The 24,179-nt window shown below is 43.8% G+C and overlaps 2 pseudogenes; both read right to left on the reverse strand.

The window, feature by feature from the left end:
- Window positions 1-24,179, reverse strand: part of LOC140690892 (RNA-binding protein 3-like) — a 200,193-nt pseudogene that overhangs the window by 18,700 nt on the left and 157,314 nt on the right.
- Window positions 1-24,179, reverse strand: part of LOC102545120 (ubiquitin carboxyl-terminal hydrolase 3-like) — a 138,639-nt pseudogene that overhangs the window by 4,413 nt on the left and 110,047 nt on the right.

Genomic DNA, 24,179 nt, shown 5'->3' on the forward strand with positions numbered 1-24,179 from the left:
GCCCTCTCCATCTCCAACACTACCACCCTGGCCCAAGCTGCTTCTTCCTCTTACCCCAACTGCTGATACAGTCGAACTCGTCTACAGTCATTCGTTCTGGTTTCTTCCAACCTATTTGAAATTTTGCAACCAAAATGCTTTTTTCTTCTCAAGATTGTGCTTTTAAAATACAAACCTGACCATTCTACAAATTTCACAAGCAACAGGAATGCAAAGACTAGTGACACCAAGAGATTCAGACACAAAGAGAAAGGCGATCTCAGTGAGAATCAAGTAGGACATTAAAAAAAGAGAGAGAGAGAAAATCCATCCAGATGTAAAACAAAGGAGGAGGAGGAGGAAGAGGACCTGAGCATAGAAATGGAAGCAAACAGATGATGACAAAGAGGACAGCACCTGAGGGGTTCCCAATACTTGGCTCTCGTTATTCCTGACCTGGAGCTGACTCCTTAGTTTGCCAAGTTTCAAAGGTATTATTCTTGTGTGATATCCCAAGATGTCGCCAATGAAATCCCCTTTTTTAAAGCAGCTCAGGCTGAGTTTCTAGTTTGCAACCAAGAGAGTCTTATCTAAGAAAGAAAAAACCCTCAGAAGAGCCAAGACAATACACTTAGAAAAAGGGTACATGCCTACAAGGTGAAAAATAAAATAAATTCCTCATAAAGTAAAAACACCTTTGGCCAGAAACTATATAAGTATGTTCAATGTTTGTAAACTCGTGTGTCTCCTCCTTTTACAGGTGTTACATAAAATGCTGCAGGGTAAGAGCCATGTTTTCTTTTATGTTCTGCAAATCATCACAGCTACAGAAGAGCTAAATGCTAAATTTAAAAAATTAGTAGTAAAAGCATGACTGTACAAAGACATAAATCACAAAGTTGCATCATTGGAAACCCACTCCCTCTGGGGACAGTTTATTCATGCGCTCGTGTAAATAAAATGTCATTTTCCTAGTAATACTTTACCACTAATCTATTTCCTGGTTGTGATTTGCATTGTAAGGTATTACAAACTCATCCTGCTCATAGCTAAGAATTTTATATATTGCACAAGTACTCTGAAAAGCACTATACCATGGAAGGGAAAAAAACAGCTATGGAAACTAGGGATTACATCGTATATAAACACTTTTTCTGTTGCCATCTGCGATGGATGGATGGATGGAAGGGTGAGTGGATGGATGGGTGGTTCTAAAGACAGATAGACATTAAAAAAGGATTAGGGAAAAATGCAGCAAAATGTTAATGCTGGTCATAGGTGACTTTTTCATTAAAAATTCTAAGAATTCTAGGCTGAGTATGTTTCACATTATATTAACAGAGTCCCTAAGGGCAGGGAGTCCAGTGGGTGATGGCGCCCATCCTAAGGGAGCATTTAATACCAACACAGAAAGGTCTGGCTGCCCGTCGCTAACCACCAAGCCAGCCTCTGCCCTGTGGTGTGATTTCTGTCTTGTTGTCCTAAATGCCCAAGTTAATGTTGCCCCCTTTGAACACTCAAGCCACCTCAGACTTCAGACTCATGAGTTATTTAAGCACATCTTCCTCCTTCCCCTCCCTCCTACCTTCTTTTCTCTCTCCCTTGTCATTCATTCACTTAGCTTATAAGGCCACTTCATACAGCCTCAAGGACGGAGTGATGCCTTCTCTCTCCAATTCCAAGTCCATACTGGACACACTGAGTAGAACACCTTTTCTCCAGCCAGTTGTGCCTGTCTTAGGTCGTCCTCCTCTGAGGATCTTACCCGTCACTGGCTATCCAGCCGTCCATGCTGGACACACTGAGCAGGCCATCTCCGGTCCCGCCGGCTGTGCCTGTCTTAGGTCGTCCTCCTCTGAGGATCTTACCCGTCACTGGCTATCCAGCCGTCCATGCTGGACACACTGAGCAGGCCATCTCCTGTCCAGCCGGCTGTGCCTGTCTTAGGTCGTCCTCCTCTGAGGATCTTACCCGTCACTGGCTATCCAGCCGTCCATGCTGGACACACTGAGCAGGCCATCTCCTGTCCAGCCGGCTGTGCCTGTCTTAGGTCGTCCTCCTCTGAGGATCTTACCCGTCACTGGCTATCCAGCCGTCCATGCTGGACACACTGAGCAGGCCATCTCCTGTCCAGCCGGCTGTGCCTGTCTTAGGTCGTCCTCCTCTGAGGATCTCACCCGTCACTGGCTATCCAGCCGTCCATGCTGGACACACTGAGCAGGCCATCTCCTGTCCAGCCGGCTGTGCCTGTCTTAGGTCGTCCTCCTCTGAGGATCTCACCCGTCACTGGCTATCCAGCCGTCCATGCTGGACACACTGAGCAGGCCATCTCCTGTCCAGCCGGCTGTGCCTGTCTTAGGTCGTCCTCCTCTGAGGATCTTACCCGTCACTGGCTATCCAGCCGTCCATGCTGGACACACTGAGCAGGCCATCTCCTGTCCAGCCGGCTGTGCCTGTCTTAGGTCGTCCTCCTCTGAGGATCTTACCCGTCACTGGCTATCCAGCCGTCCATGCTGGACACATTGAGCAGGCCATCTCCTGTCCAGCCGGCTGTGCCTGTCTTAGGTCGTCCTCCTCTGAGGATCTTACCCGTCACTGGCTATCCAGCCGTCCATGCTGGACACACTGAGCAGGCCATCTCCTGTCCAGCCGGCTGTGCCTGTCTTAGGTCGTCCTCCTCTGAGGATCTTACCCGTCACTGGCTATCCAGCCGTCCATGCTGGACACACTGAGCAGGCCATCTCCTGTCCAGCCGGCTGTGCCTGTCTTAGGTCGTCCTCCTCTGAGGATCTTACCCGTCACTGGCTATCCAGCCGTCCATGCTGGACACATTGAGCAGGCCATCTCCTGTCCAGCCGGCTGTGCCTGTCTTAGGTCGTCCTCCTCTGAGGATCTTACCCGTCACTGGCTATCCAGCCGTCCATGCTGGACACATTGAGCAGGCCATCTCCTGTCCAGCCGGCTGTGCCTGTCTTAGGTCGTCCTCCTCTGAGGATCTTACCCGTCACTGGCTATCCAGCCGTCCATGCTGGACACACTGAGCAGGCCATCTCCTGTCCAGCCGGCTGTGCCTGTCTTAGGTCGTCCTCCTCTGAGGATCTTACCCGTCACTGCCTATCCAGCCGTCCATGCTGGACACATTGAGCAGGCCATCTCCTGTCCAGCCGGCTGTGCCTGTCTTAGGTTGTCCTCCTCTGAGGATCTTACCTGTTGTTGGCTCTCCAGAAATCCATAGAGGACACATTAAGTAGGCATCTCTTATCCAGCCAGCTATGTGACATTTCTCACAGCTTGTTTATCAGTTCAACCCATGGCTTGTTCTCTACAGCCTTCAGGCAGGGCCTACAGTTTCCTGACAGCCAGTTTTTCCCTAGTATCAACAACCACCCATCACTTATACTCTTCTTGCCTTTTGCCTTTATGCCTCAGGACACCGGCTCAACTCACCTTCCAGAAATTGAATTTGCCTGTCCTCCACTTTGATATCTCAAAAAGACCTCAGCTTTGTCTCAAGACTCAGCTGTCTCTACCATCTGAGATCTCTTGATCTAGCCAGGGCTACAAATCCCAACTGTGACATTTAGAAGTGGGATAAAGATGGAAAGGATGATAAAGCTGGAGAAAGGAATTAACATTTGTTTTTCCCCCACTATGTGCCTGGCTCTGGGCCCGGCCCTGACACATCAGAGCTTTCAATTCTACTTCTGAAGAACACCAGGGAGGCTGGAGATGATACTTCCACTATCTGTGACTTTGGGTTAGGAAATAACTCTCTCCATCAAGATCCCAAGTGTTTTCATTCATGAAAACTAATCCACTTCCTTGAATTACTGATTTTCAGTTGCAGGTCTGAGGATTGATGAATATCTGTAATGAAATTTTGACCCATCTACAACAAAATAAGAAAAATAAGGGCAACAAAATGCATTTATCCATAGGCTAAAATAGTCTATGTAAAGGGTTATCCTTTGTTCTGAGACCACAGTGGAACAATATGTTAAGATGGAGTAAAGTGATTCCTTATTGGAAAAATTGAATACAGCCAAAATTATCCTTCAAAATTTCTTATGAGGGTACAAAAATGAAGTCCAAGCCAATCACAGCCTAATTTTCCTACAGCATGGAATAGATTGCTAATCCTATGGTTGAGTGTATCTGATGAAATAATTGGGCTTCCTTTACATGTCATGATGTTTTTAAAAACAAACCTCTTAAAGACCTGAATGACACATAGCTGAGGGACATGGGACTGCAGACTCAGGGGAACAGAAGATTCACTGTACACCCAGACCTGCTAGGAGAAGGGAAGATCCACACCTTCCATGCCTTCATCAGTCCAGAGTACATGCTCAGTAAGTGGAAACAGAACAGCCAACAGACTGTCCCACACTCTTTAAAGTGTGTACTTTTGAACGTATATGGTTGAAGACAAGTCACAAAAGTTAAATGGCCGTATGACACTTTGTCCTTCCATTGTTGTGTTTTAGTTTTTGGTGGGGGGGGGGGAAACAAAAAACCTTCCTTTCATGACATGAGGTTGAGATCAAATAAAACTTTTAGTAAAAAAGGAGTTGGAAAAATTAAACATTGACAGTCTTGTATCAATCTCCAAACCCTTTTAAAGGATACTTGTTTGTGAAATTCAGATCCCTGAATATGCAAGTTATAAACTTAATATTAGAATAGTAAGCAGCTGCCATAGGAAACGGGGGGGGGGAGTTGCAGCCAATATCCTAAGGTCAAACCTGGGTTCCTAAAGAAACGATCCATCTAAAGACTTCTTTTCAAAAGTGCTGAATTTAAACACCATTACTTTTAACCTATTTTTCTAACTTTCCATGGTTCCTTCTCATAGCATAGTTGAAAATTTAGCAAAAGAATAGATTTACCGTGTCAAAATCTAGTTCTCACCCCACTCAGATAAACCTACTCCACTCCACCTCAAACTCCACATCTAGCCCCTCAGCCAAAACCTCAGAATCATTCTTGTATGTTCCTTCTCCTTCACCCACTTCCAATCCAACAGAGAATCTTGCCCATTCTCTCCTTAAACCAGATCCAGATTCCAACACCTGCTCACCACCTCCAACCCACAAGGGACTGTGCATGCAGATTATCACAACAGCTTCCTCACTGGCCTTGCTGGTTCAACCCTCGTCTACTCAGCACAGCAGCCTCAGCACTTCTACTAATGCTTAAGTTAGATCAACATTTATCTGCTCAAAACCTAAAAGTGGCTCCACATCATTCAGAATCCCAAGTTCTTACTCTGGCCAACAAGAGTGGCTTGACCCATGTATCTCACTTACTTCTCTGACCTCATCTCTTGCTGTATACTGTTTCATGAACTTGGGACAGTGACTGGCAGAAGGCAGCTGTTAGACAATGGGTATCGGGCTCTGTTACCACTAGCGTTATTTCCATTACTGCTACTGTTACTCCCATCACTGTTTTGTCACCCACAACTTGCTCCCCTCCAGCCATACCACCTTTCTTGCTGCCCCCAAACACACAAAGTGGAGTTCTGCCTTTACACTCTGCATTTACTGTTCCCCTTGACAAGAACACCCTTTTCCCCAGATATCATCCAGACCTTTCCAGGCTATCTGCAGGACTTCCTCACTCACCACCTTCAGCTCAAATACTTACTCACTCAGTACATCCTTCTCTGACCATTCTATTTTAAAATTGCAACTGCTCCCTCTAACCATGACACCCCATCCCTTTTCCTTGTTTAACTGTTTTCCTTACAGCAACTACCACCTTCTAGCATAATATATAATATCTATTTTTTTTGTTGTTTATACTTTGTCTCTCTGTATTTTAACATAAGCTCCAAGAGGGTAGTGATTTTGTACATTTTGTTTACTTCTGTATACTGGCTAGTAGATAATACTTGTTGAACAAATAACATTCAATTATTATATTCAGATAATCAAAAACCACTAACAATTTACTGAATTTAATATCCATTCATGATATTTTTAAAACTCCTTAGAAAACTAGAAATATTAGGGTATTCTCTCAATCAGACAAAGGTAGCTTTAAAAAAATTCTACAGGTAAGGTAACATTTAATAGTGAAATATTACATTCCTTCCCCCAAGGCTGAGAATTTACAAGGATATCCACTCTCACCATTTCTATTCAATATGACACTGGAGGTCTGAGCTAATGAAATAAGGCAAAAAGAATAAAAGGCATTAATATTATCAAAGATGAAGTTAAACTGTTTTATTCAAAGATGATGACTGTCTGTGTAGAAAATCCAAAGGAATCTATAAAATGTTAGGACTAGTGAGTGAATTTAACAGTATCACAGGGTATAAAGTCAACACCCCAAAATTCATTTTACTTTTAAAGACTAACAACAAACACTTGAAATATAAAATTTTAAAATATCATTTATATCCTCAAAAAATTAAACACAGGATTACCATATGATTCAGTAATTCCACCTCTCATATGTAAACAAAACGATTGGAAATAGAGACTTGAACAGTATCTGTACACCAATCTTCATGGCAGCATTATTCATAATAAACAAAAGATGAAAATAATGTTCATCTATACATGACTGGATAAGCAAAATGTGGTATTATATATAGTAGAATATTATTATACAGTCTGAGAAAGGAATGAAATTATGACACATGCTACATGGACAGGTGTTAAAGGTACTGTGCCAAGTGAAATAAAGCAGAAGGACAAATATTGTATGATTCCATGTATATGAGGTGCCTAAAACAGTCAAATCATACAGACAAAGTAGAATGGTAGTTTCCAGGGCTAAGCAAGGGAATGGAGAGCTATTATTTAATGGATACAGAGTTTCAGTGTAGGATGATAAAAAAAGTTCTGGAGCTGGAGAGCAGTGATGGTTGCACAACAACGTGGATGTACTTAATGCCACTGAACTATACATTCAAAAATGGTTAAAATAGTATATTTTATATTATGTATCATTTCAAAACCTCAGGGGAGTGGAAGGGGGCAGAACAGGGGTTGCTGACAATGAGGTACATGCAGAAAAAGATTCCACTACAAATTCTAAATAAGTAAGTTGCCGCTTTGCCATCCACAGAGCCTTTATCAGCAACAAAAAGTCCAGGTTAAGGATTTGCTTTCCAAACTGATAGCCTACGGTTGACCCAGAATCAAGCAGACAAGTAAGGGCTGGGGGAGACTGGGGCCCAATGGCAGAATCCTGAAAATCTGACCCTCTTTGAAATGCTCACAGAGCCTCTGGGCTGCCGCCTGTAAGGACAGAACAGCAGTTCAGATTCCAGACCTTAAACTGAAAATGAAGTTTACAAATTAGCTCTGAATAAATGTTACCCTTCCCGTGAAGAGCTGCAGCCCCAAGTGAAGCCAAATTCAAAAAAGACACAATTCAGCTCCTCTGTACACAGAACCAAATGAAGCTGCCCTAAAACTGGCATATTTCTCTCACTCTATCAAAACAGCATGGTGATGCCATGCTTTTCATCGTCCCCCCAAACCAAACACCTATTCTTCCTGAAAACAGCTTGATATCTTCTAAGGGGAAAAAAGGAGAACTCAAAGTATAAAGAAAAAAAATTTTAAGTTTAAACCAGCAAGTAATAAAAGTCAATCTTTTCTTTCCTGTTTACTCATCTCCCTGACTGTGTGTGCAAGTGTGTTACAAAATCCCTCTGAAAATTGTACAAGAAGGAAAAACTGTCTCCAAAATAATTAGTGTAGTCTTATTCTGAAGCTTTCTCATTTTTGTAAATTTCCCCTTTATTCTTCTCCAGTGAATGTACTGGAGTCAGGATTAACCAGGTTCTTGTCTTGGAGCCCTTTGAAAAATGTAAGTGCATTTGGCGGGAAGAGGAACAAAGAAACCCACTGAGTATCACGGACCTGGGCCAATGGCTGGCTGTGCTGTTTGGGTCCATGCTGTCAGGACACCTGTAAGGCACTGGACTTGCTGGGGACCTGTTAAATCATTTAAGTAAGGCCCAGTCATCTGCTTCATTCAAGAGGAGCTCAGGTGACCCGGGGATGCAGTCAGCATTGGGGACGCTGATCAGATGGTGTGAAGACCAGTTCCACAGAGCAAGCTCGCATGTCCCTCCCCGCACACCTAGAAGCTGCACCTCATCCCAGCTCTCAGACACAGCAGAGGCCAGATATTCTGACAGATTCACCGTTTCAGACCCCACCCCCACTTAAAATAGCTTAGCATCCTCTCCCACTTCCTTTGTTTCTCATAAATTGCTATAGATTGTCTTTGATCTCAGAGGAGAGCTCCCTATAAAAGGAAGCAAAGTAACTGAGATGGAGAAAAACTTTACCCAAGAATCCAGTCCGATGGGTTAGAAGGACCCCTGCCAGAGACGAAGATTTAGGTCAATGACCCTTGACTAGAGACAAGCAGAGGGAAAGGAAGGGGGAATCACTTTGAAATGACACCCGCAGCCCAACTTACCCTCTGGTTACAAAGACTGTCATTTGCCTGATGGTCAAGTTAGAGAAAACCCAAGTCAAAAAATGTGATTTCTAATAATAAAAGATCTTAACTTTGTCCAGTCCTTCTACTTCTCCATTTTTATAACTAATTCCATAAACAACTATACACTCACACAAGATCTGTTAACTATGCAAATTTGAAGACTGCTTCCATTGCCCAGCTTAAGAGAAACGTAGGAAAATTTTCATGGGATTATGAAAATGACTTCTGAATACTAGTATGTTTTTGTTTTTTAATTTTCACTTTATCAAGTCAAATATCTGCCTGACATTTAAAAAGCTTTAAGTCTTTGGGCTACAATGGACCACAAGAGTGAGTCACATTTTCCAGTTTCTGTGTCTTGTCTGACCAACACCATCAGAGCCAACCTTAAAGACACTGCCGCTGAGGAAGTTTCGTGGCCTCCCCTCGCACACCACGTCTGTCTTCCTACCCTCACTGTTAGTGGACATGCAGACTGGATACTTAATCACCTATTTAGAGTTTTGTGAAATTAGCTTCTGTTTTTCCTCCTTCAAGTGAAGCAGCTCTACTTCTTCTAAGCCCTCCCAGCCATCTCGGGCTCCAGCCTCTTATCCCCACCCTGGGTCCCTCCAACACCCTCCGGGTTCTGCCAGGCTCCTCCAGGAGGGCTCTGAAGGGACCAGGTTTGGAGGACAAGGGCGAACAGTGTCATGCAGACTACAAATGCCTTGACAAATCCAAGGTGGACAAATCCAAGAAAGGCAGGTTCCCTTGCTGCAAGCCCACGAGGGACACCTCAATGGAGGGGGCAGGTCCTGATCTGGGCTTCAAAGGGGAGGTCAGGATGGGGCAGAGGAGACACTGGCTTTGCATGAGAAGTGTTCCAGCTTTGCCACACAGCAACCCTAGCACAGAACTAATGTAGGGTGGAGCAGGAGTGTCATAGGGAGGAGTGAAACAACTAGAAGACTTTTCACTGGAGAGATGGGTCTGTCCTAGAGATAAAGCTGGAAGGAAAAGATGACCAAAAACCCAGTGAAGCCTGAATGCTAAGCTGAGGGCCCTGAAAATCATCAGAAAGGCAATTGAGAGGCCACTCTTGGATTTTTAAGCTGAGAGTGACACTGAAGATGTGTGAGCTAACAGCCGTGTGTCTGAAGACGCTGATGGTGCATAGGGGTCAGTGAACACAGCAACCTGGGTTTGAGGCGAAGGGGCCTGCCACTGAGGTTTATTGATAAGCATGTTGCCCAAGACTGAGTCAAAAGTCTCACTGTCAAGCCAGATGAAGTCTGTCCACTGCCTTTAACCTAGCAGGCCAACCTAGGTCTCCAGGAAAAGAGGAAGCTCATCTGACCGGGTCTTGTTTGTAAAGCCAGCTGAGTTGCAATCCCCAGTATTCTATCTCGACTCTTAGCATATGTATGCATGAGGATCTGATGATCATTTCCCTCCTCTCGCTGCCAGGACCCGACAGAACTCCCTAAAAATATCAGAATAATGGAATGTTAGGACTCAACACAATGTTAGGCAGTGGATATTTCCTGTTACACACCAGCATGTCATTTTGCCCTGAGCGCCACCACATGCCCAGAACTGTGCTGGATTACAGTGGAAGCACTGCCCTACCAAAGACACCAGCTTAAAAACAAAAACCTCAACTACTTTATTTCACAGATGGACAAACTGGATGTAGAGACATTACATGACACATCCACCATTGTACAGATATGATGGAGCCAGGTTAAATATGCAGGCAGATGGACATATACAAGAAGATTTCATTTTTATATATATAAAAGGGAAAGACTATAACTTCCCTATATATTGTGTGCATATGTATATATGTGTATATAAGCGTGTGCATATAAATATACATGTGCATATATGCAAAAGGCTCTCTGGCAGCTGAGACTATCAAAGAGTTAGTAAGTATGCAACCTAATTTGGCATCCAGACAATGCAGATAAGGAAGCTTCCCTTTGATTCAGTTGCTTACAGAAAAAATATCAATGATCTTTATCACTGGGCTCCCTGAGCAGACACAGCCTGGGAGCCGAAAGGAGCAGACTTTTAAGGAGCACTCTCATTTACTAACACACCATGCTGCCCCCCAAGTACAAGGAACTACGAAACATTCCACTCTCAAAACACACTTCCCCATCCCAGGACGTTTTCACTTAAAACAGGCAAGAATTGGTTGCATTCAGCACCAAGGGGCAGCCCTGCTGAGCTGGGCCTTGTGGTTTTCCCAAGGAATAGCCTCCAAGCCTCTCCACTCAGGATTCCTGTGGGTGTGGCTTTGTCTGCGGGCAAGGGGCCAGGCCCTGACAATCTAACTCCCTTCCCCAGAACAAGGAGAAGATGTGAAAAGCCACTTAGAAATAACTCCATCAACCAGTTTCCTCACCAGCGGGCCTCAGGGAAACTGCCTTCATTTCCCCCCGGGTCGGGGGGCGGTGTGTGGCTTGTGGGGACTTCGGTGGCGTCTGCAAGGCAGGATGCTCTCGCAGAGGGCCTGCAGCTGACAGCGCAGGCGCTGGCCCTGGAGGTCTTAGCAAAAATGGTTAGCTATGTTTTCGCTACGAGTCAGACCGAACCTAGAGGTGGGAAGACAATCAACAGAGCCACAGAGCTGAGCCTCCTGAAATGGGAAACAGCTGTCTCCGAAGGAAACTTTGGCTGCCCCTCTGTACCACGGGCGGCTGAGGATTAGGACAAGCGAGACAGAGACACACGGAGATGGAAAGACAGGCTAAGTGCTGATCAGGCTACCTGGGAGGAGTGCAAAGGTGGACTGAGAAAGAGCAAAGGAAGAAACAAAGAAGGAAGAAGGCAATTCTGGAGGAAAAAACGCTATCAAGTTTAGTTATAAAGGAATCTCTCTGGCCATGCAAAAGAACGACCTGGAATTTGGTGACACTGATCTCTTAAAGATAATAATTCTAGCCATACTCTGAAATTCGGTCAGGTATGAAAAAGGGTCTTTGGCAGAACGAGGCCAGCTGGAGGAGCGTTCAGCTGAGATGCATGTGGTTTGGATGATTTTCAGCTGAAGTGAAAACTTAGGCTTTCAGGGTGTACTTACGAGAGGTGTTCTGTTTTTTTTTTTAACCATCCCAAAATGAAGCTTAAAAGAGTAGAAAAACAACCACAAAAAAAAAAGAGAGAGAGAGGAGGGTTTAGGGAGAAAATTGGGAGAAAGAATACGATGGAAAACACAAGTGAGATACAAAATTTTCCCCAGGGAAGCCCTGGCTTTCACTTTTAGTATTTAATAAATCTTTCTATATCAAAAGAGCTCTGAGTACAAAAAGTTTACAGAACCAGGAAGAGCTCAAGAGATGGAGAAAGTCATCTCCAGCGTAGTCCTAGTCTTTGAAGACAGGTTACTTCATGGGCACACAGGATAAGGCCCCAGTTTAACCTCCAATCCCAGCGGCAAACTAGGAGCCTGAGCTGGTGACACCCTCAAAAAGTGGCAAACGTTTCAGAATGAGATGTGTTCATACACAGCCTTGACTGTTGCCCGTGATCTCCCAGGATGAGGGGGAACAGAATGCATCTGTCCTTTCGTGATAGAGGGTCACAGAAACAAGGAGCCAGGGGTGAGGAAGGAATGGAGGAAAATTATATGTTTGAAGGCAGAAGATGGAGAGACAGCAAAGATGAACATTAAAGAAAGAGGGAAGAAGAATACAGATCTAGAATTTCTAAATTACCCTTGGCTCAAAGTTCTGGTTTACCGCAGAAGCAGTATAATTATAAAGCTGGCTTAAAACAGACCTAGGATCTAGTTACTAATTTCTTACTAGCAATAGCATCAAAACCCTTTCTGCTGGTAGCTGGTCTCTTGACAAAAACCGTGCCTCTCATACACGATGTGACCTATAAGGAGAACCGGTTTTAATCACACGGATCTATAAAATGGTATGCAGTTGTGGTCTCCCTTCTCAGATGTCAATCCGAGCAGAGAAGAAAGTGAGGGTTGCAACTGTCAAAGTAACTTGGGGTTGGGGGGTACATTTTACATAAATGCTCCCTTGTCTTGCAGATGCAGTATACAGGCTAAGTTTGTCAGAAAATCTGGTGGGAACCCTCTGGTGGATTTGAGAAAAATGACCAGAAACAGTCCTGTTATGCTCATGTTTTTGGACCAGATTCTGCTTGGCCTCAGAAAGGAAATTCTGGCCTGGTTACAGCCTTACATGGGTGCTCAAATCCCCTGAACATTCACTGCAGAAATGCTTCCATTCCTACCCCATTGTAGTTAGTAAGAACGGCAGGCATCACAGGCACACAGGGCCTGACTCCTGCTTACCTTGGCAATCACACAGCCAGTGTTCAAAAGAAGATTTGTTTACTTCTAAGGTACAAAATTCCCATTTGTAAAAAACCTTTCTAGAATTATACATGGTAGGCATTTTTCTCCCTTTAACTATTGCTTGTGTTTCCTAGGAAAATGCCAAATTACAAATGTAGATTAAAAAAAAAGGTAGCCTTTCAGAATCAGGATCCCAAATTCTTTCCCAATATAACTAACTCATCAGTCAATGATTCCTCAGGATTAACAATCACTCCCTTTTAAATGCAAATCTCTGGTAGGAGGATTAAGTCACTGAGCCCCAGGAAATGGATGGAAGAGGGCTGGGGACAGTATGGGGGAGCTGGTGGAAAAGTGGTCTGTAGACAGCACAAGGGGTCTGGGGAGACCAGGAGAAGAGGCATGCAGGAAAGACAGACTTTCATTCCACTTTTCCTAGGCCTCAAGTGATGCTGAGTTTTCTGCCAGAAATTGCAAATCAGCTTGTCTCACCTTTTTATTAGTGAGACAACTGTAGTAGTATTTCAGATTCCTGGAACAGAGATCAGAAAACAAACAAAAAACCTCATTGAGTGGTGGAGGCATTCCCATGAAACACTATATAAATCAATATCATCCATTTGCTTTTTTTCAACAGATATATACCCACCATGTACCAGGAACTATCCTAGTTGTTAATGAGAAAAAATGATTTTTATGCCATGCCAATCATACTATAATGTACACTAGTATAAGCAAACTGTATAAAACAGATCATGGGGAGATCATAATTCATAATTATGAGTTGAGATGGGCCATCAAGGTTTTGCTGAACTGATAAGCTGATTGTGGCAGAAAGTGTTGGCAGATCTGAAAACCCACGATCTGCTGGACTACATGTCCCAGCCTCCCTTGCACTTAAGGGTGGCCATGTGACTGAGTTCAAGCCAACTGATTGGGAGTGGAGGGCATGTGTACCATTTTCAATCCTGGCCATAAGCATCTCTTTCATGGACTCCCCAGTGTTCTTTTCTTCTTTTGTCAGGTAGGATGGAGATGATCCCCAGGGCTGTCCTGGAAGCTCTAGGTTCTGAAGGACTGAAAGATGGAAGGCTGCTTCCCCGTGTTCAACCCTACAGTGCTGTAGCAAAAGTAAACTTCTGTCACATCTGATCCAACACGCCATTTCCCTGTCTGTTGTGGCAGTTGGGCTCGCTCACCGCTGAAGGGCTGACAATCCAGCACATGAGAAGCTGCACAGCGGTTAAGGGATCGGCATGTGCCAGGAAGCTCAGGAGAGGCAGTACATAAGGCTGGAAAGGAGGTAGAGCACAATGACACACATGCTCAGCGCTGGCTTCTTCCCACAGGCCTGTGGTTCTCAACCAGGGGTGATCTGGCACAGCACTCCCGTCTCCCAGGGAACATTTGTCAATGTCTGGAGCCATTTTTGGTTGTTACACCAAAGCGGGGGAGGAGTACCACTGACATCTGTAGGTAGAGGCCAAGGATGCTGCTAAACACCCTACAGGGCACAGGACATCCCCCTACATTAAAGAATTATCTGGGCCAAATGTAAACAGTACTGTGATTGAGAAATCCAGCTACAGTAAATGGGGCACAAGCAACAATTCTTAAGAGGAGAGAATGGCAATCATGTTTGTGTTTTGAAGAGAGAATGCTGATAACAATCTAGAAGATGAGAAAAACCAGAGATGAGAAAAGCAATTCCATCCTTTGTTTGTCAAGTACTTACTATGTGTCAGGCACCAGGGATACAAAGATGAGTAATAGCCCAGCCAGTCCAATCATGATGACTTTTATGGGACCTCGGGAAACGTGACCCCTGGCCTCAGGGCTCTGCCTCCGGATGCATTGGAATCCGTGGCCTTTGGTTACCAGTTCAGAGCCGACAAAAGTAAAGGAAGAAAGGATGCTGGACTAGATCAGTGATTGAAGAAATGGAGAAGAGGAACCTATCTGAGAAACATTTCAGAAGTTAAACCATAACTGGGTGTCCAAGTGGATGGAGAAGTTGAGAAGGCCAACTCTGAGCAGGTGATGATGCTAATAAGCAGGACATGCGGAGAAGAACTGACTTAAAGGGCTGTGATTTGCATTCTTTTCTTTGAGGCCTGTGAAAATCAGACATGCCTAAAGGACTGATATAAGCAATTGACATAAGAAATGCTGATGTCCAATAAACAGTTTCAAAGATGTTTCACTTCACTAATAATCACAGAAATGGGTATTAAATCAAAATGCTCTTTTGTATCTTTCAGATTGGCAAAAAAATTTTAATTATTAATATCCACTGTTAGCCCTGATATGATTAAACAGGAATTCTTACTCTCTTAGGGTGGATGGGTAAATTTATAAAATCATACTAAATGGAAAATTAATTACTAATGCTTGGAAAAATACATATAAATATAATATATAATATTTACATATACGTATTATATTATGGGTATATATAATATTGTGTGTGTGTGCGTATGCTCTCTAATCCAGCAATTTCACTTCTAGGAATAAATTCTAAGGAAATAATCAAATAAGTATAAAAAATGTATATATGCCCCAAACATTTAACATAGTATTGTTTATACTACATTGGAAACAAATGTACATAAATAGGGGACTGGTTAAATAAATTCCAATACTTTTTGAATTAATGAAAAACTATATAGCTACTAAGAATAACACTTATTGAAAGGAAAGATAGCCATACTATTAATAATATTAACAAGTTAACAATATTAAAGTGACTAAAAATCAGGCTATTAAACAACCTGTAGAGCAGGATCCCTTTTATGTTAAAATATAGATAGGAAGGTAGATAGACAGACAGGTAGGTTGTAGATAGACGATAGATTACCTAATAAAGAAAAATCCACACTGGTAGATAAAAAGGCAGTAATGGTTGTCTGTGGGGGATGAGGTTGTATTCAGTCTTTCACTTCTTGGTAAATGCAAGTAAGGTTTTAACATTTTATAATATAATACGTATAACATAATATAACATTAAGTTATACATTTTATGGTCTGATGGTTTTACAAACATTTTTTCTTCGATACAACAGAAACAGTAGAAGCCCTTTAAATTGTACATAAGATCTCCTAGCCCCTCCAAAAAAAGATAATGGCCTATTTAATTCTCTGTGTTTAAATCGTTCACTATAAAGGAAAGTTCAAAGGAAAGGTAACCACATGTGCTGGGTGTCCCATGCTGGTCCTGGGTTGCACACACTGTCCTGCCATAGTTATTAAAACTATCCACTTCCACTCTCAAAGTTTCCTGGTTGGGGAATAAACTATAAGATCACACCACTCAAAGATGAAATCTACAAATGTAACACTGCTAAATTTTATCCTAATACAGTTTGGCCAGTCTCCCAGAAGTTCTCTTTGCATTCCCCAGGCCCCTCAGTCTTTGCTGTCTAATCATTTCACGTATTATTTATAGACAGAGACCAACCTAAAATATCCTGCCCTTCGATTCCCTCTAGCCAACAGCTGAAGGAATTTACCTTTGCCTTCACTGAAGACTAAATTGTATCATTAAGGCTTCCATTTAAACCTTGTTATTTTGACTTTTTGACTTCCTTTGCACTCTCTGATATATAAAGTAGCAACAATTTCTACAATGAACAAGTGTATTTGTCCACCAGAAATTCTTTCTGTCCCTCAGCTTCCTAATGGTTATGTATTTGAGAATCTGAAAAACTGCCTGGCGTGGTTTAACGAGAGCATTTAAACAGACTTTCCCTACAAAGCTTATCAGCTAGTTACTTAACTTGTATGAATAGGTTAAATATTTTCCATAGTATTTATACAAATATGATACCAGGTTTCATGTTCAACCTAATAAAAAGGAAGTTATTCTTTCCTTAAATTACTCCCATTTCTTTCATTTTTATCTTTCCCTTCTTTACAACCACTTGACTAACAGAAATGCACAGGGCAGATGTGGAAATGTCGCTTTATAAATACAAGATGCAGCCAGTATACTGTTGTTGTCCTTGTTTTAGGGAAAGAAAAGGTAACTATTCCTCCAGGATGTACGCTTTGGCCATGAAACTGAGGTCTAAAATCAAGTCAAAGGACTATGTTGAGTTAAAAACAAGAACTGGAAATGAAACAATCTATGTGCTGCATCCAGAGTGGTGAAGCAGAGGCTAGTGTGATACGCAGAAAGTATCCCATCACGTTCTGGGTGCTTAACAAAAGTGCTCCTTGTTTCCGTTTATTTCCCAAAGGCTCCAAGCACAAATACGCTGCAAATTCTCTGCCAACGGAGAAACGCTCTGCTAACAGCTTCATTCATTCCCACAAGCTATATTTATTCATTTTTCAACCAAAGTGGCATATTGAACATGTATTCCTGGAAATTCCTGAAATCCATTCATTAGGCTTTCAGCTAGCTTCTCATGCACCTCCACATTCCAGAAGCCAACCCCAGCAAACCCAAGTCCCAGATGCTCCACAGGCAAATGCCTTCATATCCAGCACCGGGAAAGGAAAAGGCCTTTAGGCCAAGACTGCATGATGATGAGTGATCAGCTAGCCCTGCATGTCGCCTTTTAACTCATAGTAAACCCAACCCCCTAACTATGACACCACCCAAAATATTGCCTTCCATTGCAGGTCCTACGCCTTCTGCCTTCTGTTTGTTTTCCTAAGCTCAGAATAGAAGCAGATTAGACCAGCAGATGGCTGACATGCTCTTGTGATCTGGGACAGCCCTTCAAAGTAGGCAAGTGGGAGGGAACAGCTTCAGACCAGCAGGTCGCCCAATGGCAACCTCACCTCGATCATTCCGTGCAGCCCAAGAGACAGCATGTCATTCAGAGGGTAGACAGCAAAGACCCTGACAGCTACAGCTAAAGGACCATCGTGCCCCCAGCACAGTTTATGTTTCTCAGTAAACAGGGAAAGAAAGCCCCCTGGAAATGCATCTGAAATTGGGCAGTTTCTAACAGAACTGGAACTAAAATGTAAACCTTTTTTAAATTACATTTTCCCACTGTAAAAAGTTCTAATTGGGAAAGACTATGGTTCTAGTGCTTCAATTTACCTATAAAACCAGAAACACCACTAAATACAGCTAATGACAAGTGACCTCACAAAGATGTCACAGCTGATGTCTGGAACAGCAATAGGATACAGGGGATAGTCCACCAAAAAAGTTTACAGACAAATGAATTATTCCATGAACAAACAGAGGGGCCAATCTAAACATCAGTGTATGAGGCAAATACTACATGGTATCACTTACATATGGAATCTAAAAAATACAACAAACTAGTGAATATAACCAAAAAGCAGACTCACAGATACAAAGAACAAACTAGTGGTTACCAATGGGGAGAGGACAGGCGGAGCGGCAATACAGGGGTAGGGGACTAAGAAGTACAAACTATCAGATATAAAATAAGCCACAAGGATATATGTACACCACGGGAATAGAGGCCAATATTTTAAAGTAACTGTAAGTGGAGTATAACCTTTAAAAACTGTTAATAACTATAATGTACACCTATAACTTATATAATACTGTACAGCAACTATGCTTCAATAAAAAATAACAATTTAAAAAACCAAAATACAAACATGCTATATGAATGCCTCCACAAGAAAAACACTAGGTTGGGAGTTAGGAGACCTAGGTTTCAAGTCCTGCTCTGGGGGTCATCCAACATATGACCTCAAACAACTTAATCCCTCTGGGTTTCTATTTCCACATCTATGAAGCAGACATTAGATTTGATGATCTCTGAAATCCCCTTTCTGCTTGAAATGCATATTGTCCTGTAAGGGACTGGATTTTCAATTTAAACTCCTGCAGCCCTGCAGAGAGTTCTGAAGCTACAAAGCCCCAGGATACCTTTTCCCTGTCTTCTAAGCAGCCCACAGGCTGTGTCTCAGATTCCCACACTGGGTGCCCAGGGGCTCAGCTGTCCTGGGGAACGCCTGAAATTTAGGCAGGGGCTGCTCTGGGGCTGAGGGAGCAAAGGGTGCAAATACGAAGATGAAATGCTGTGATTTTCACTGAAAAGTACCATATCCAAGCAAAGCTAGTGTTCACACTTTCTCCTTAGCTTGGAGGTCTTTCCTGGAAAAGAAAAATCGCCAGCAAAACCACAGTCCCTAATCAGCAGGCCCCAAACCCAATCTTTCAGCAGGATGAGGAAGGTTCAGGGAAAGCCAGAGCTGTACTTCCCGGCCCACAGTCCACCGTGATCCAGCCCAGCGTCAGCTCCAGAGGTTGGGAGGGGAGAGGCAGGCCGCTTACAGCCTCCTCCTGCCTGACCCAGCTTCACGTGGATGGAGAAAGAGAACCCGCTTCTGGATTCTCAGCCTGCACAAACCACAGCTCCTCTGATTCTACCCCTTAAATCCAGTCTCCATCAGGAAGCAACCAAGAAAATGTGTTCTGTCCCGAGGTTGATTCTGGAACAAGGGAGGTAGGCGACCTCCAAAGAATCCAGAACAGGGGAATGTCTTCAGCTACAACAGAGGGCACTTGCGCTAAATGTAACGGCTCTGCTTCATGAGTTTAATAATAATAAAGAAAAGCCCAGAGAGCAGAGCCACTGACTAAAGCAGCTGTGCAAAAGGAGAAGACATCCTCTGTGGAAACACTGCTCAGTGATCTATCAGTGAGGGTACTTATGCTCAAAACTAAGTTACATAAACAAGGACCAGAGTCAATACAATGAGGCCTGCACCCCTACCAAGCACCGCTGAAGGGGAGCCGTTTATAGCTCCAAAGACAACAGCAAAGTTTTATCAAGTAAAAAAGCAGAAAAGGGGAAAGCGAAAACGTAACCTGTTGTCACAGATATTTGAAGTAGTTGAAAACAAATCCGACCAGAATGAGCAACTCACCGTTCAAAACGTAATTCAAGAAATGGCAAGAAATTATTTGAGAAGGAAACACAAGTAAAAAGGGCAAGAGTTCTACCCTGGGAATAGCGAGAAAATTTGGAAAATCCACGTGTCCTGGGGGGAGAAAGCTAACCCTGAAGAGATGAAAGAGGCACTTACAGAGAAAGGAGGACTAGCAGTAAGGGGAGGCGAGATGGGGCCTGGGATAAAAGGGACCCACGTCAGTGAGGAGCTTCAGAAATCTAAGTGACAAAAAACATGCAAAGACCACGTACATAAATGGTCTGCTGGGAGGCATCCCAGTTCTCACAAGGAGGGCCATTGTCATCGGCACAGAGCGAAAGGATAAGACGTGATTCCACCCTGCCCGGGGTCCCTCTGCCCTAGTCCTATCTTTTACACCTGAAACAGGAAACTCTTCTTGGAAGTAAACAGAAGAAGTAGGGTGAAAAGTGTCAGGCTTGAGCTGCCTGGCACTGAGGGCAATTAGAATAAAGTGGGGGCAGCACATACAGTGAGATATTCTGGGGAAATGCTTATTTTCAAGAGAAAAATGAGACTTTGGTCTCAAAGAAGAGGAGACTAGGCATAGCCCAGTGTGAAGCCTGAGGAGGGGGCAGGAGGGATGGGAGCTGCCCTCCTACGATTGCCACCAGCTGGAGGGAGAACCTGGCATGTGGGGTCCACAGGAAAGGGATGGGCACGTCCCCCAGGGTGAAGCTGTGCCCCAGGGTGAAGCTGTGCCTGGACACAGCAGGACTTAAGCTAAGGTATCCTTCCTCTGCTTGTCACTCACACCCTAGGTGGACAAGAAGATGTCTCCTGGAGTTGGGAAGGAGGAAGAGAGAAAGGTAGCACTACGACATGCCCGTTCACTCCTGCATGTGTGATCCAGCCCAGCTATGAAGAAGTCACTGGCATCACTGCCACCATTATTTCTCCCTGGCCCTCATTATTTCTCCCTGGACCATCATGATTAGAGTCTTCTTCTACACATTCCTTCTGACCTAACTCTCCCTACACCTCAGCCCCACTAAATCTCTGCCACACTGCTTGCCACCAGAGTACGCTTTCCAATGCACAAATCTGGTAACGACCTTTCCTGCTTAAATGTCTACAATGCCTCCCACTCTCTACAGCGGTTAGCAAGCTGACCTGTGGACCAAATCCAGCCTGCAAGTGACAAATGGGTTTAATGTGTTTAAAGATCTGTAATAATAATAGTAGTAATAATAATAATAATAATAATAATAATACTGGAATACTACTCAGCCATAAAAAGAAGGAAATAATGCCATCTGCAGCAACACAGATGGGCCCAGAGATTATCTATACTAACTGAAGTAAGTCAAAGAAAAATATATGCTATCACTTACATGTGGAATCTAAAATATGACAAGTGAACTTATTTATAAAACAGAAACAGGCTCACAGACATAGAAAACAAACTTATGGTTACCAAAGGGGAAAGGGGGAAGGGAGAAATAAATTAGGAGTTTGGGATTTGCAGATACAAACTACTATATATAAAATAGATAAGCAACAAGGTCCACTGCAGAGCAAGGATACTATATTCAAAATCTTGTAATAAACCATAATGCAAAAGAATACAGAAAAGAATATATATATCCGAATCACTATGCTGTACACTAGAAATTAACACAACACTGTAAATCAACTCTACTTCAATTAAAGAAAGAACCGTAAAAAAATAAAAATAAAAAAGGAATATTTGACAGAGATGTATGTTCCCTACCAGGTCTGAAATATTTACTATCTGGCCCTTTTCAGAAAGTCTGTCACCCCTCATAACTTTGACAAAGAGCAAAGCAGCCAAGTATACAGCAGATCTTTCATGATCCTGCCCCGCCTGCTCCTCAGCCCCCTCCGCCCCGCTCTCCCGGCTCTGAGCCCCCCGGGGACGGAACCTTACCGGGCCCTGGTTCTCACGGTGCTCTGTCCCCTCGTCCGTCCGGGAAGGCCAGCTCCTGGCGACGACCGCTGACTCAGGCTTCCTCGGGAACGGTACCTCCGGAAACAGGGCACTTCGGCCGCCCCTCGCCAAGTCTTTTCTTTCTTTACACCCATTGGGCCATGAATTCACAGGAGTGGGTTTCCGCGGGGCGGGCTCCTTCGCCTCGGCTCTCACGCCGCCCGCCTCTGGCCGCGGCAGGTTGGCGCCTCACCGGAGCCCTCTCTGCCTTGATGCCAGCAGCGCGCTGGGTGCCGGTGCCGGTGCCGCCGCCGCCGCCGCCGCCGCTTCGTGGGGCCGTTCGCGGGGCCTGCCTTTTCGAACAGTACCCACGCCCTCGATGGCTCCAACACCCGTTTTCTCGTAACTCCGCTTGCATGGGGCCCCAGGAGCCACTCCACGTTCGCTGAAAGGCCCGGAGAACACACAGCGCTCACCGCACCGCTCCGCTCCTCCTCGGCGCAGGTCCTCTCTGGAAGCCACTGGAACAAGGCGGGGCCCGCCCCCGGGAAGAGGGCGTGCCCACGGCGCCCGCTCCAAGGACCCCGGGTCAGGCTGCCCTCCGCGCCGCCTGAAGAAACGCAGCCCCACGGCGCTGAAGGTGTTCCTGTAGAAAAAAAGTTTGAATCCAGTGAGTTTTAAGCCCTCCTAGCTCTGAAGTGATAGTCCATGAGAAACAGATTTTATATTTTGGGGTTGTTGTTAACGGAGGTCCTGGGGATTGAACCCAGGACCTCGTGCATGCCAAGCATGCACTCTGCCACTGAGCTCTACCACCCCACCCCCCGAGAAATCGGTTTTAAACTGCAATGTAAACTAGAAAAAAAAAGTCTTGCCTGTGTCTCCTCAAAGAATTTTAGAAATAGTGCTAGCTCAGCTCTCAGGAAATAGTTTTCTTTGCTTTCTCTCTCTTGGTCCATGTGTTCTCTGCTGATCATTCTTAAAGAACTGGACCTATTGCTCCAATAGAGTCTGGTACATGGTACACACTTGATAGTTTTTAAATTTATGAATGAAGACAGGTGCTGAAAAGGCAACAATCTTCAGTTTTCTACTCTAAAAGGGTCTTGTTTTATATACTGAGCCCTCCCGCCAGATTTTGTAATCACACCCACTTTTAACAAACTTTTCGTCAGCTCACTAATCTTCCCTTTGCCTTTCAGTTAGAAGCAGACATTGCCCAACTAATCTCTAGGTAGGTAGTAATACAATTAAACTGAAAACCTAATGCAGTCACATTGTGCTTCATATGGTAGCAATTAATTACTCTCAGGAATAACTCTGGGCTCTATTTTGTGTGATCTACTTAAAATAACGTTATTATGTGCTTTTAGGTTTGAAAGAGATGATGTGAATGATCTTTAGTTACATATCTATAACTGAGGACTTACTATTAATGCCTGCACTGAATAGCTTGAAAGAAGGATGACTACTCCAAGAAAGTCTGGTTGCCAAAAAATAGTTTAGAAAGCCTGACTATCTAGTACTGAGTCACGGGAAGTGGGAACAAGTAAGTTGGTTTCACTGGAAAACAGTCCACACGCAACACATGGTACATTCAAACGACTGTCAAGGTCACATACGTTTTTATTACACTTTGTCTTCCTACCCATTATTTGACAGGACCTAAAAAATGAGCCAGCCATACATAGTACACGGTACGCGAAGCATGTGCGGTCTTCGCATAAGAATACATTCTAGGTTGTGTACCTGCCAGTTGCTGAGAGCACACGCATTTTTGCGTTTAAAATGTGATTCCACAATTCGTTTCCATTTGATGGCTAATTTGGGGAGATCTGCATGTGTGTTGGCCATTTAAAAATATTTTTGGTACAAAGACCACTTTGGCAATTAATTTGTTTTTATTGCTAACTTGTACTGCTAAGACTATTAACAGGGTTGCAACTCCCCATCTATCCTCATAGATAAACAGCTCTGAATTCTTTGTGCAGGGGCTGCTGAAGCTGGGCCACTGCCCCTTTGCCCACTCAGTGCCACCAAGAAACCTAGGGAAAGGATACAGAGGAAGCGTGCTCTCTGTATTCACATACATAATAAAGAGGTGGTACTGTATAGCAAGTGCTAGTCTATCAATCAATCTGCTTCAGCTGTCCTTTTCTTTATATTATGACAAAATAGAGGCAGCCTACCTGACTGTGTAGGGCTAGTTAGTGTGCAGAAAGCTAGAGCTTCCCTTCAGGAATAAGTTTTAAAGCCTGGTTAAAGCAGAGGATACCATCTTTTATCACCCCTCCCACCACACTTCCAGATTTCCCAGGACACCAATAAAGAGGCGTATCATAGAGGTAAGAACAGCTTCCATCATCACCTGTGTTTTTGGAAGGAGCAATAATACTACTGATGGAAGAAACTGTGGTAGAAAAATAGCCTTTTATAATTTACAAAGATTGTTATACATTATCTTACGGAAGAGAATATTACTCTCATTGTACAGATAAGTTACTGTGGCTTAGAGAAGTTAAGTAATATGTTCAAGATTACACATTTAGTAAGTGGCAGACCTTTTGGCTATAAATCCTATGCTCCATAAACCAATCACTTTTAGATTAAAGA

The sequence above is a fragment of the Vicugna pacos genome, chromosome 32 (assembly GCF_048564905.1).
Source record: "Vicugna pacos chromosome 32, VicPac4, whole genome shotgun sequence".
NCBI lineage: Eukaryota > Metazoa > Chordata > Mammalia > Artiodactyla > Camelidae > Vicugna > Vicugna pacos.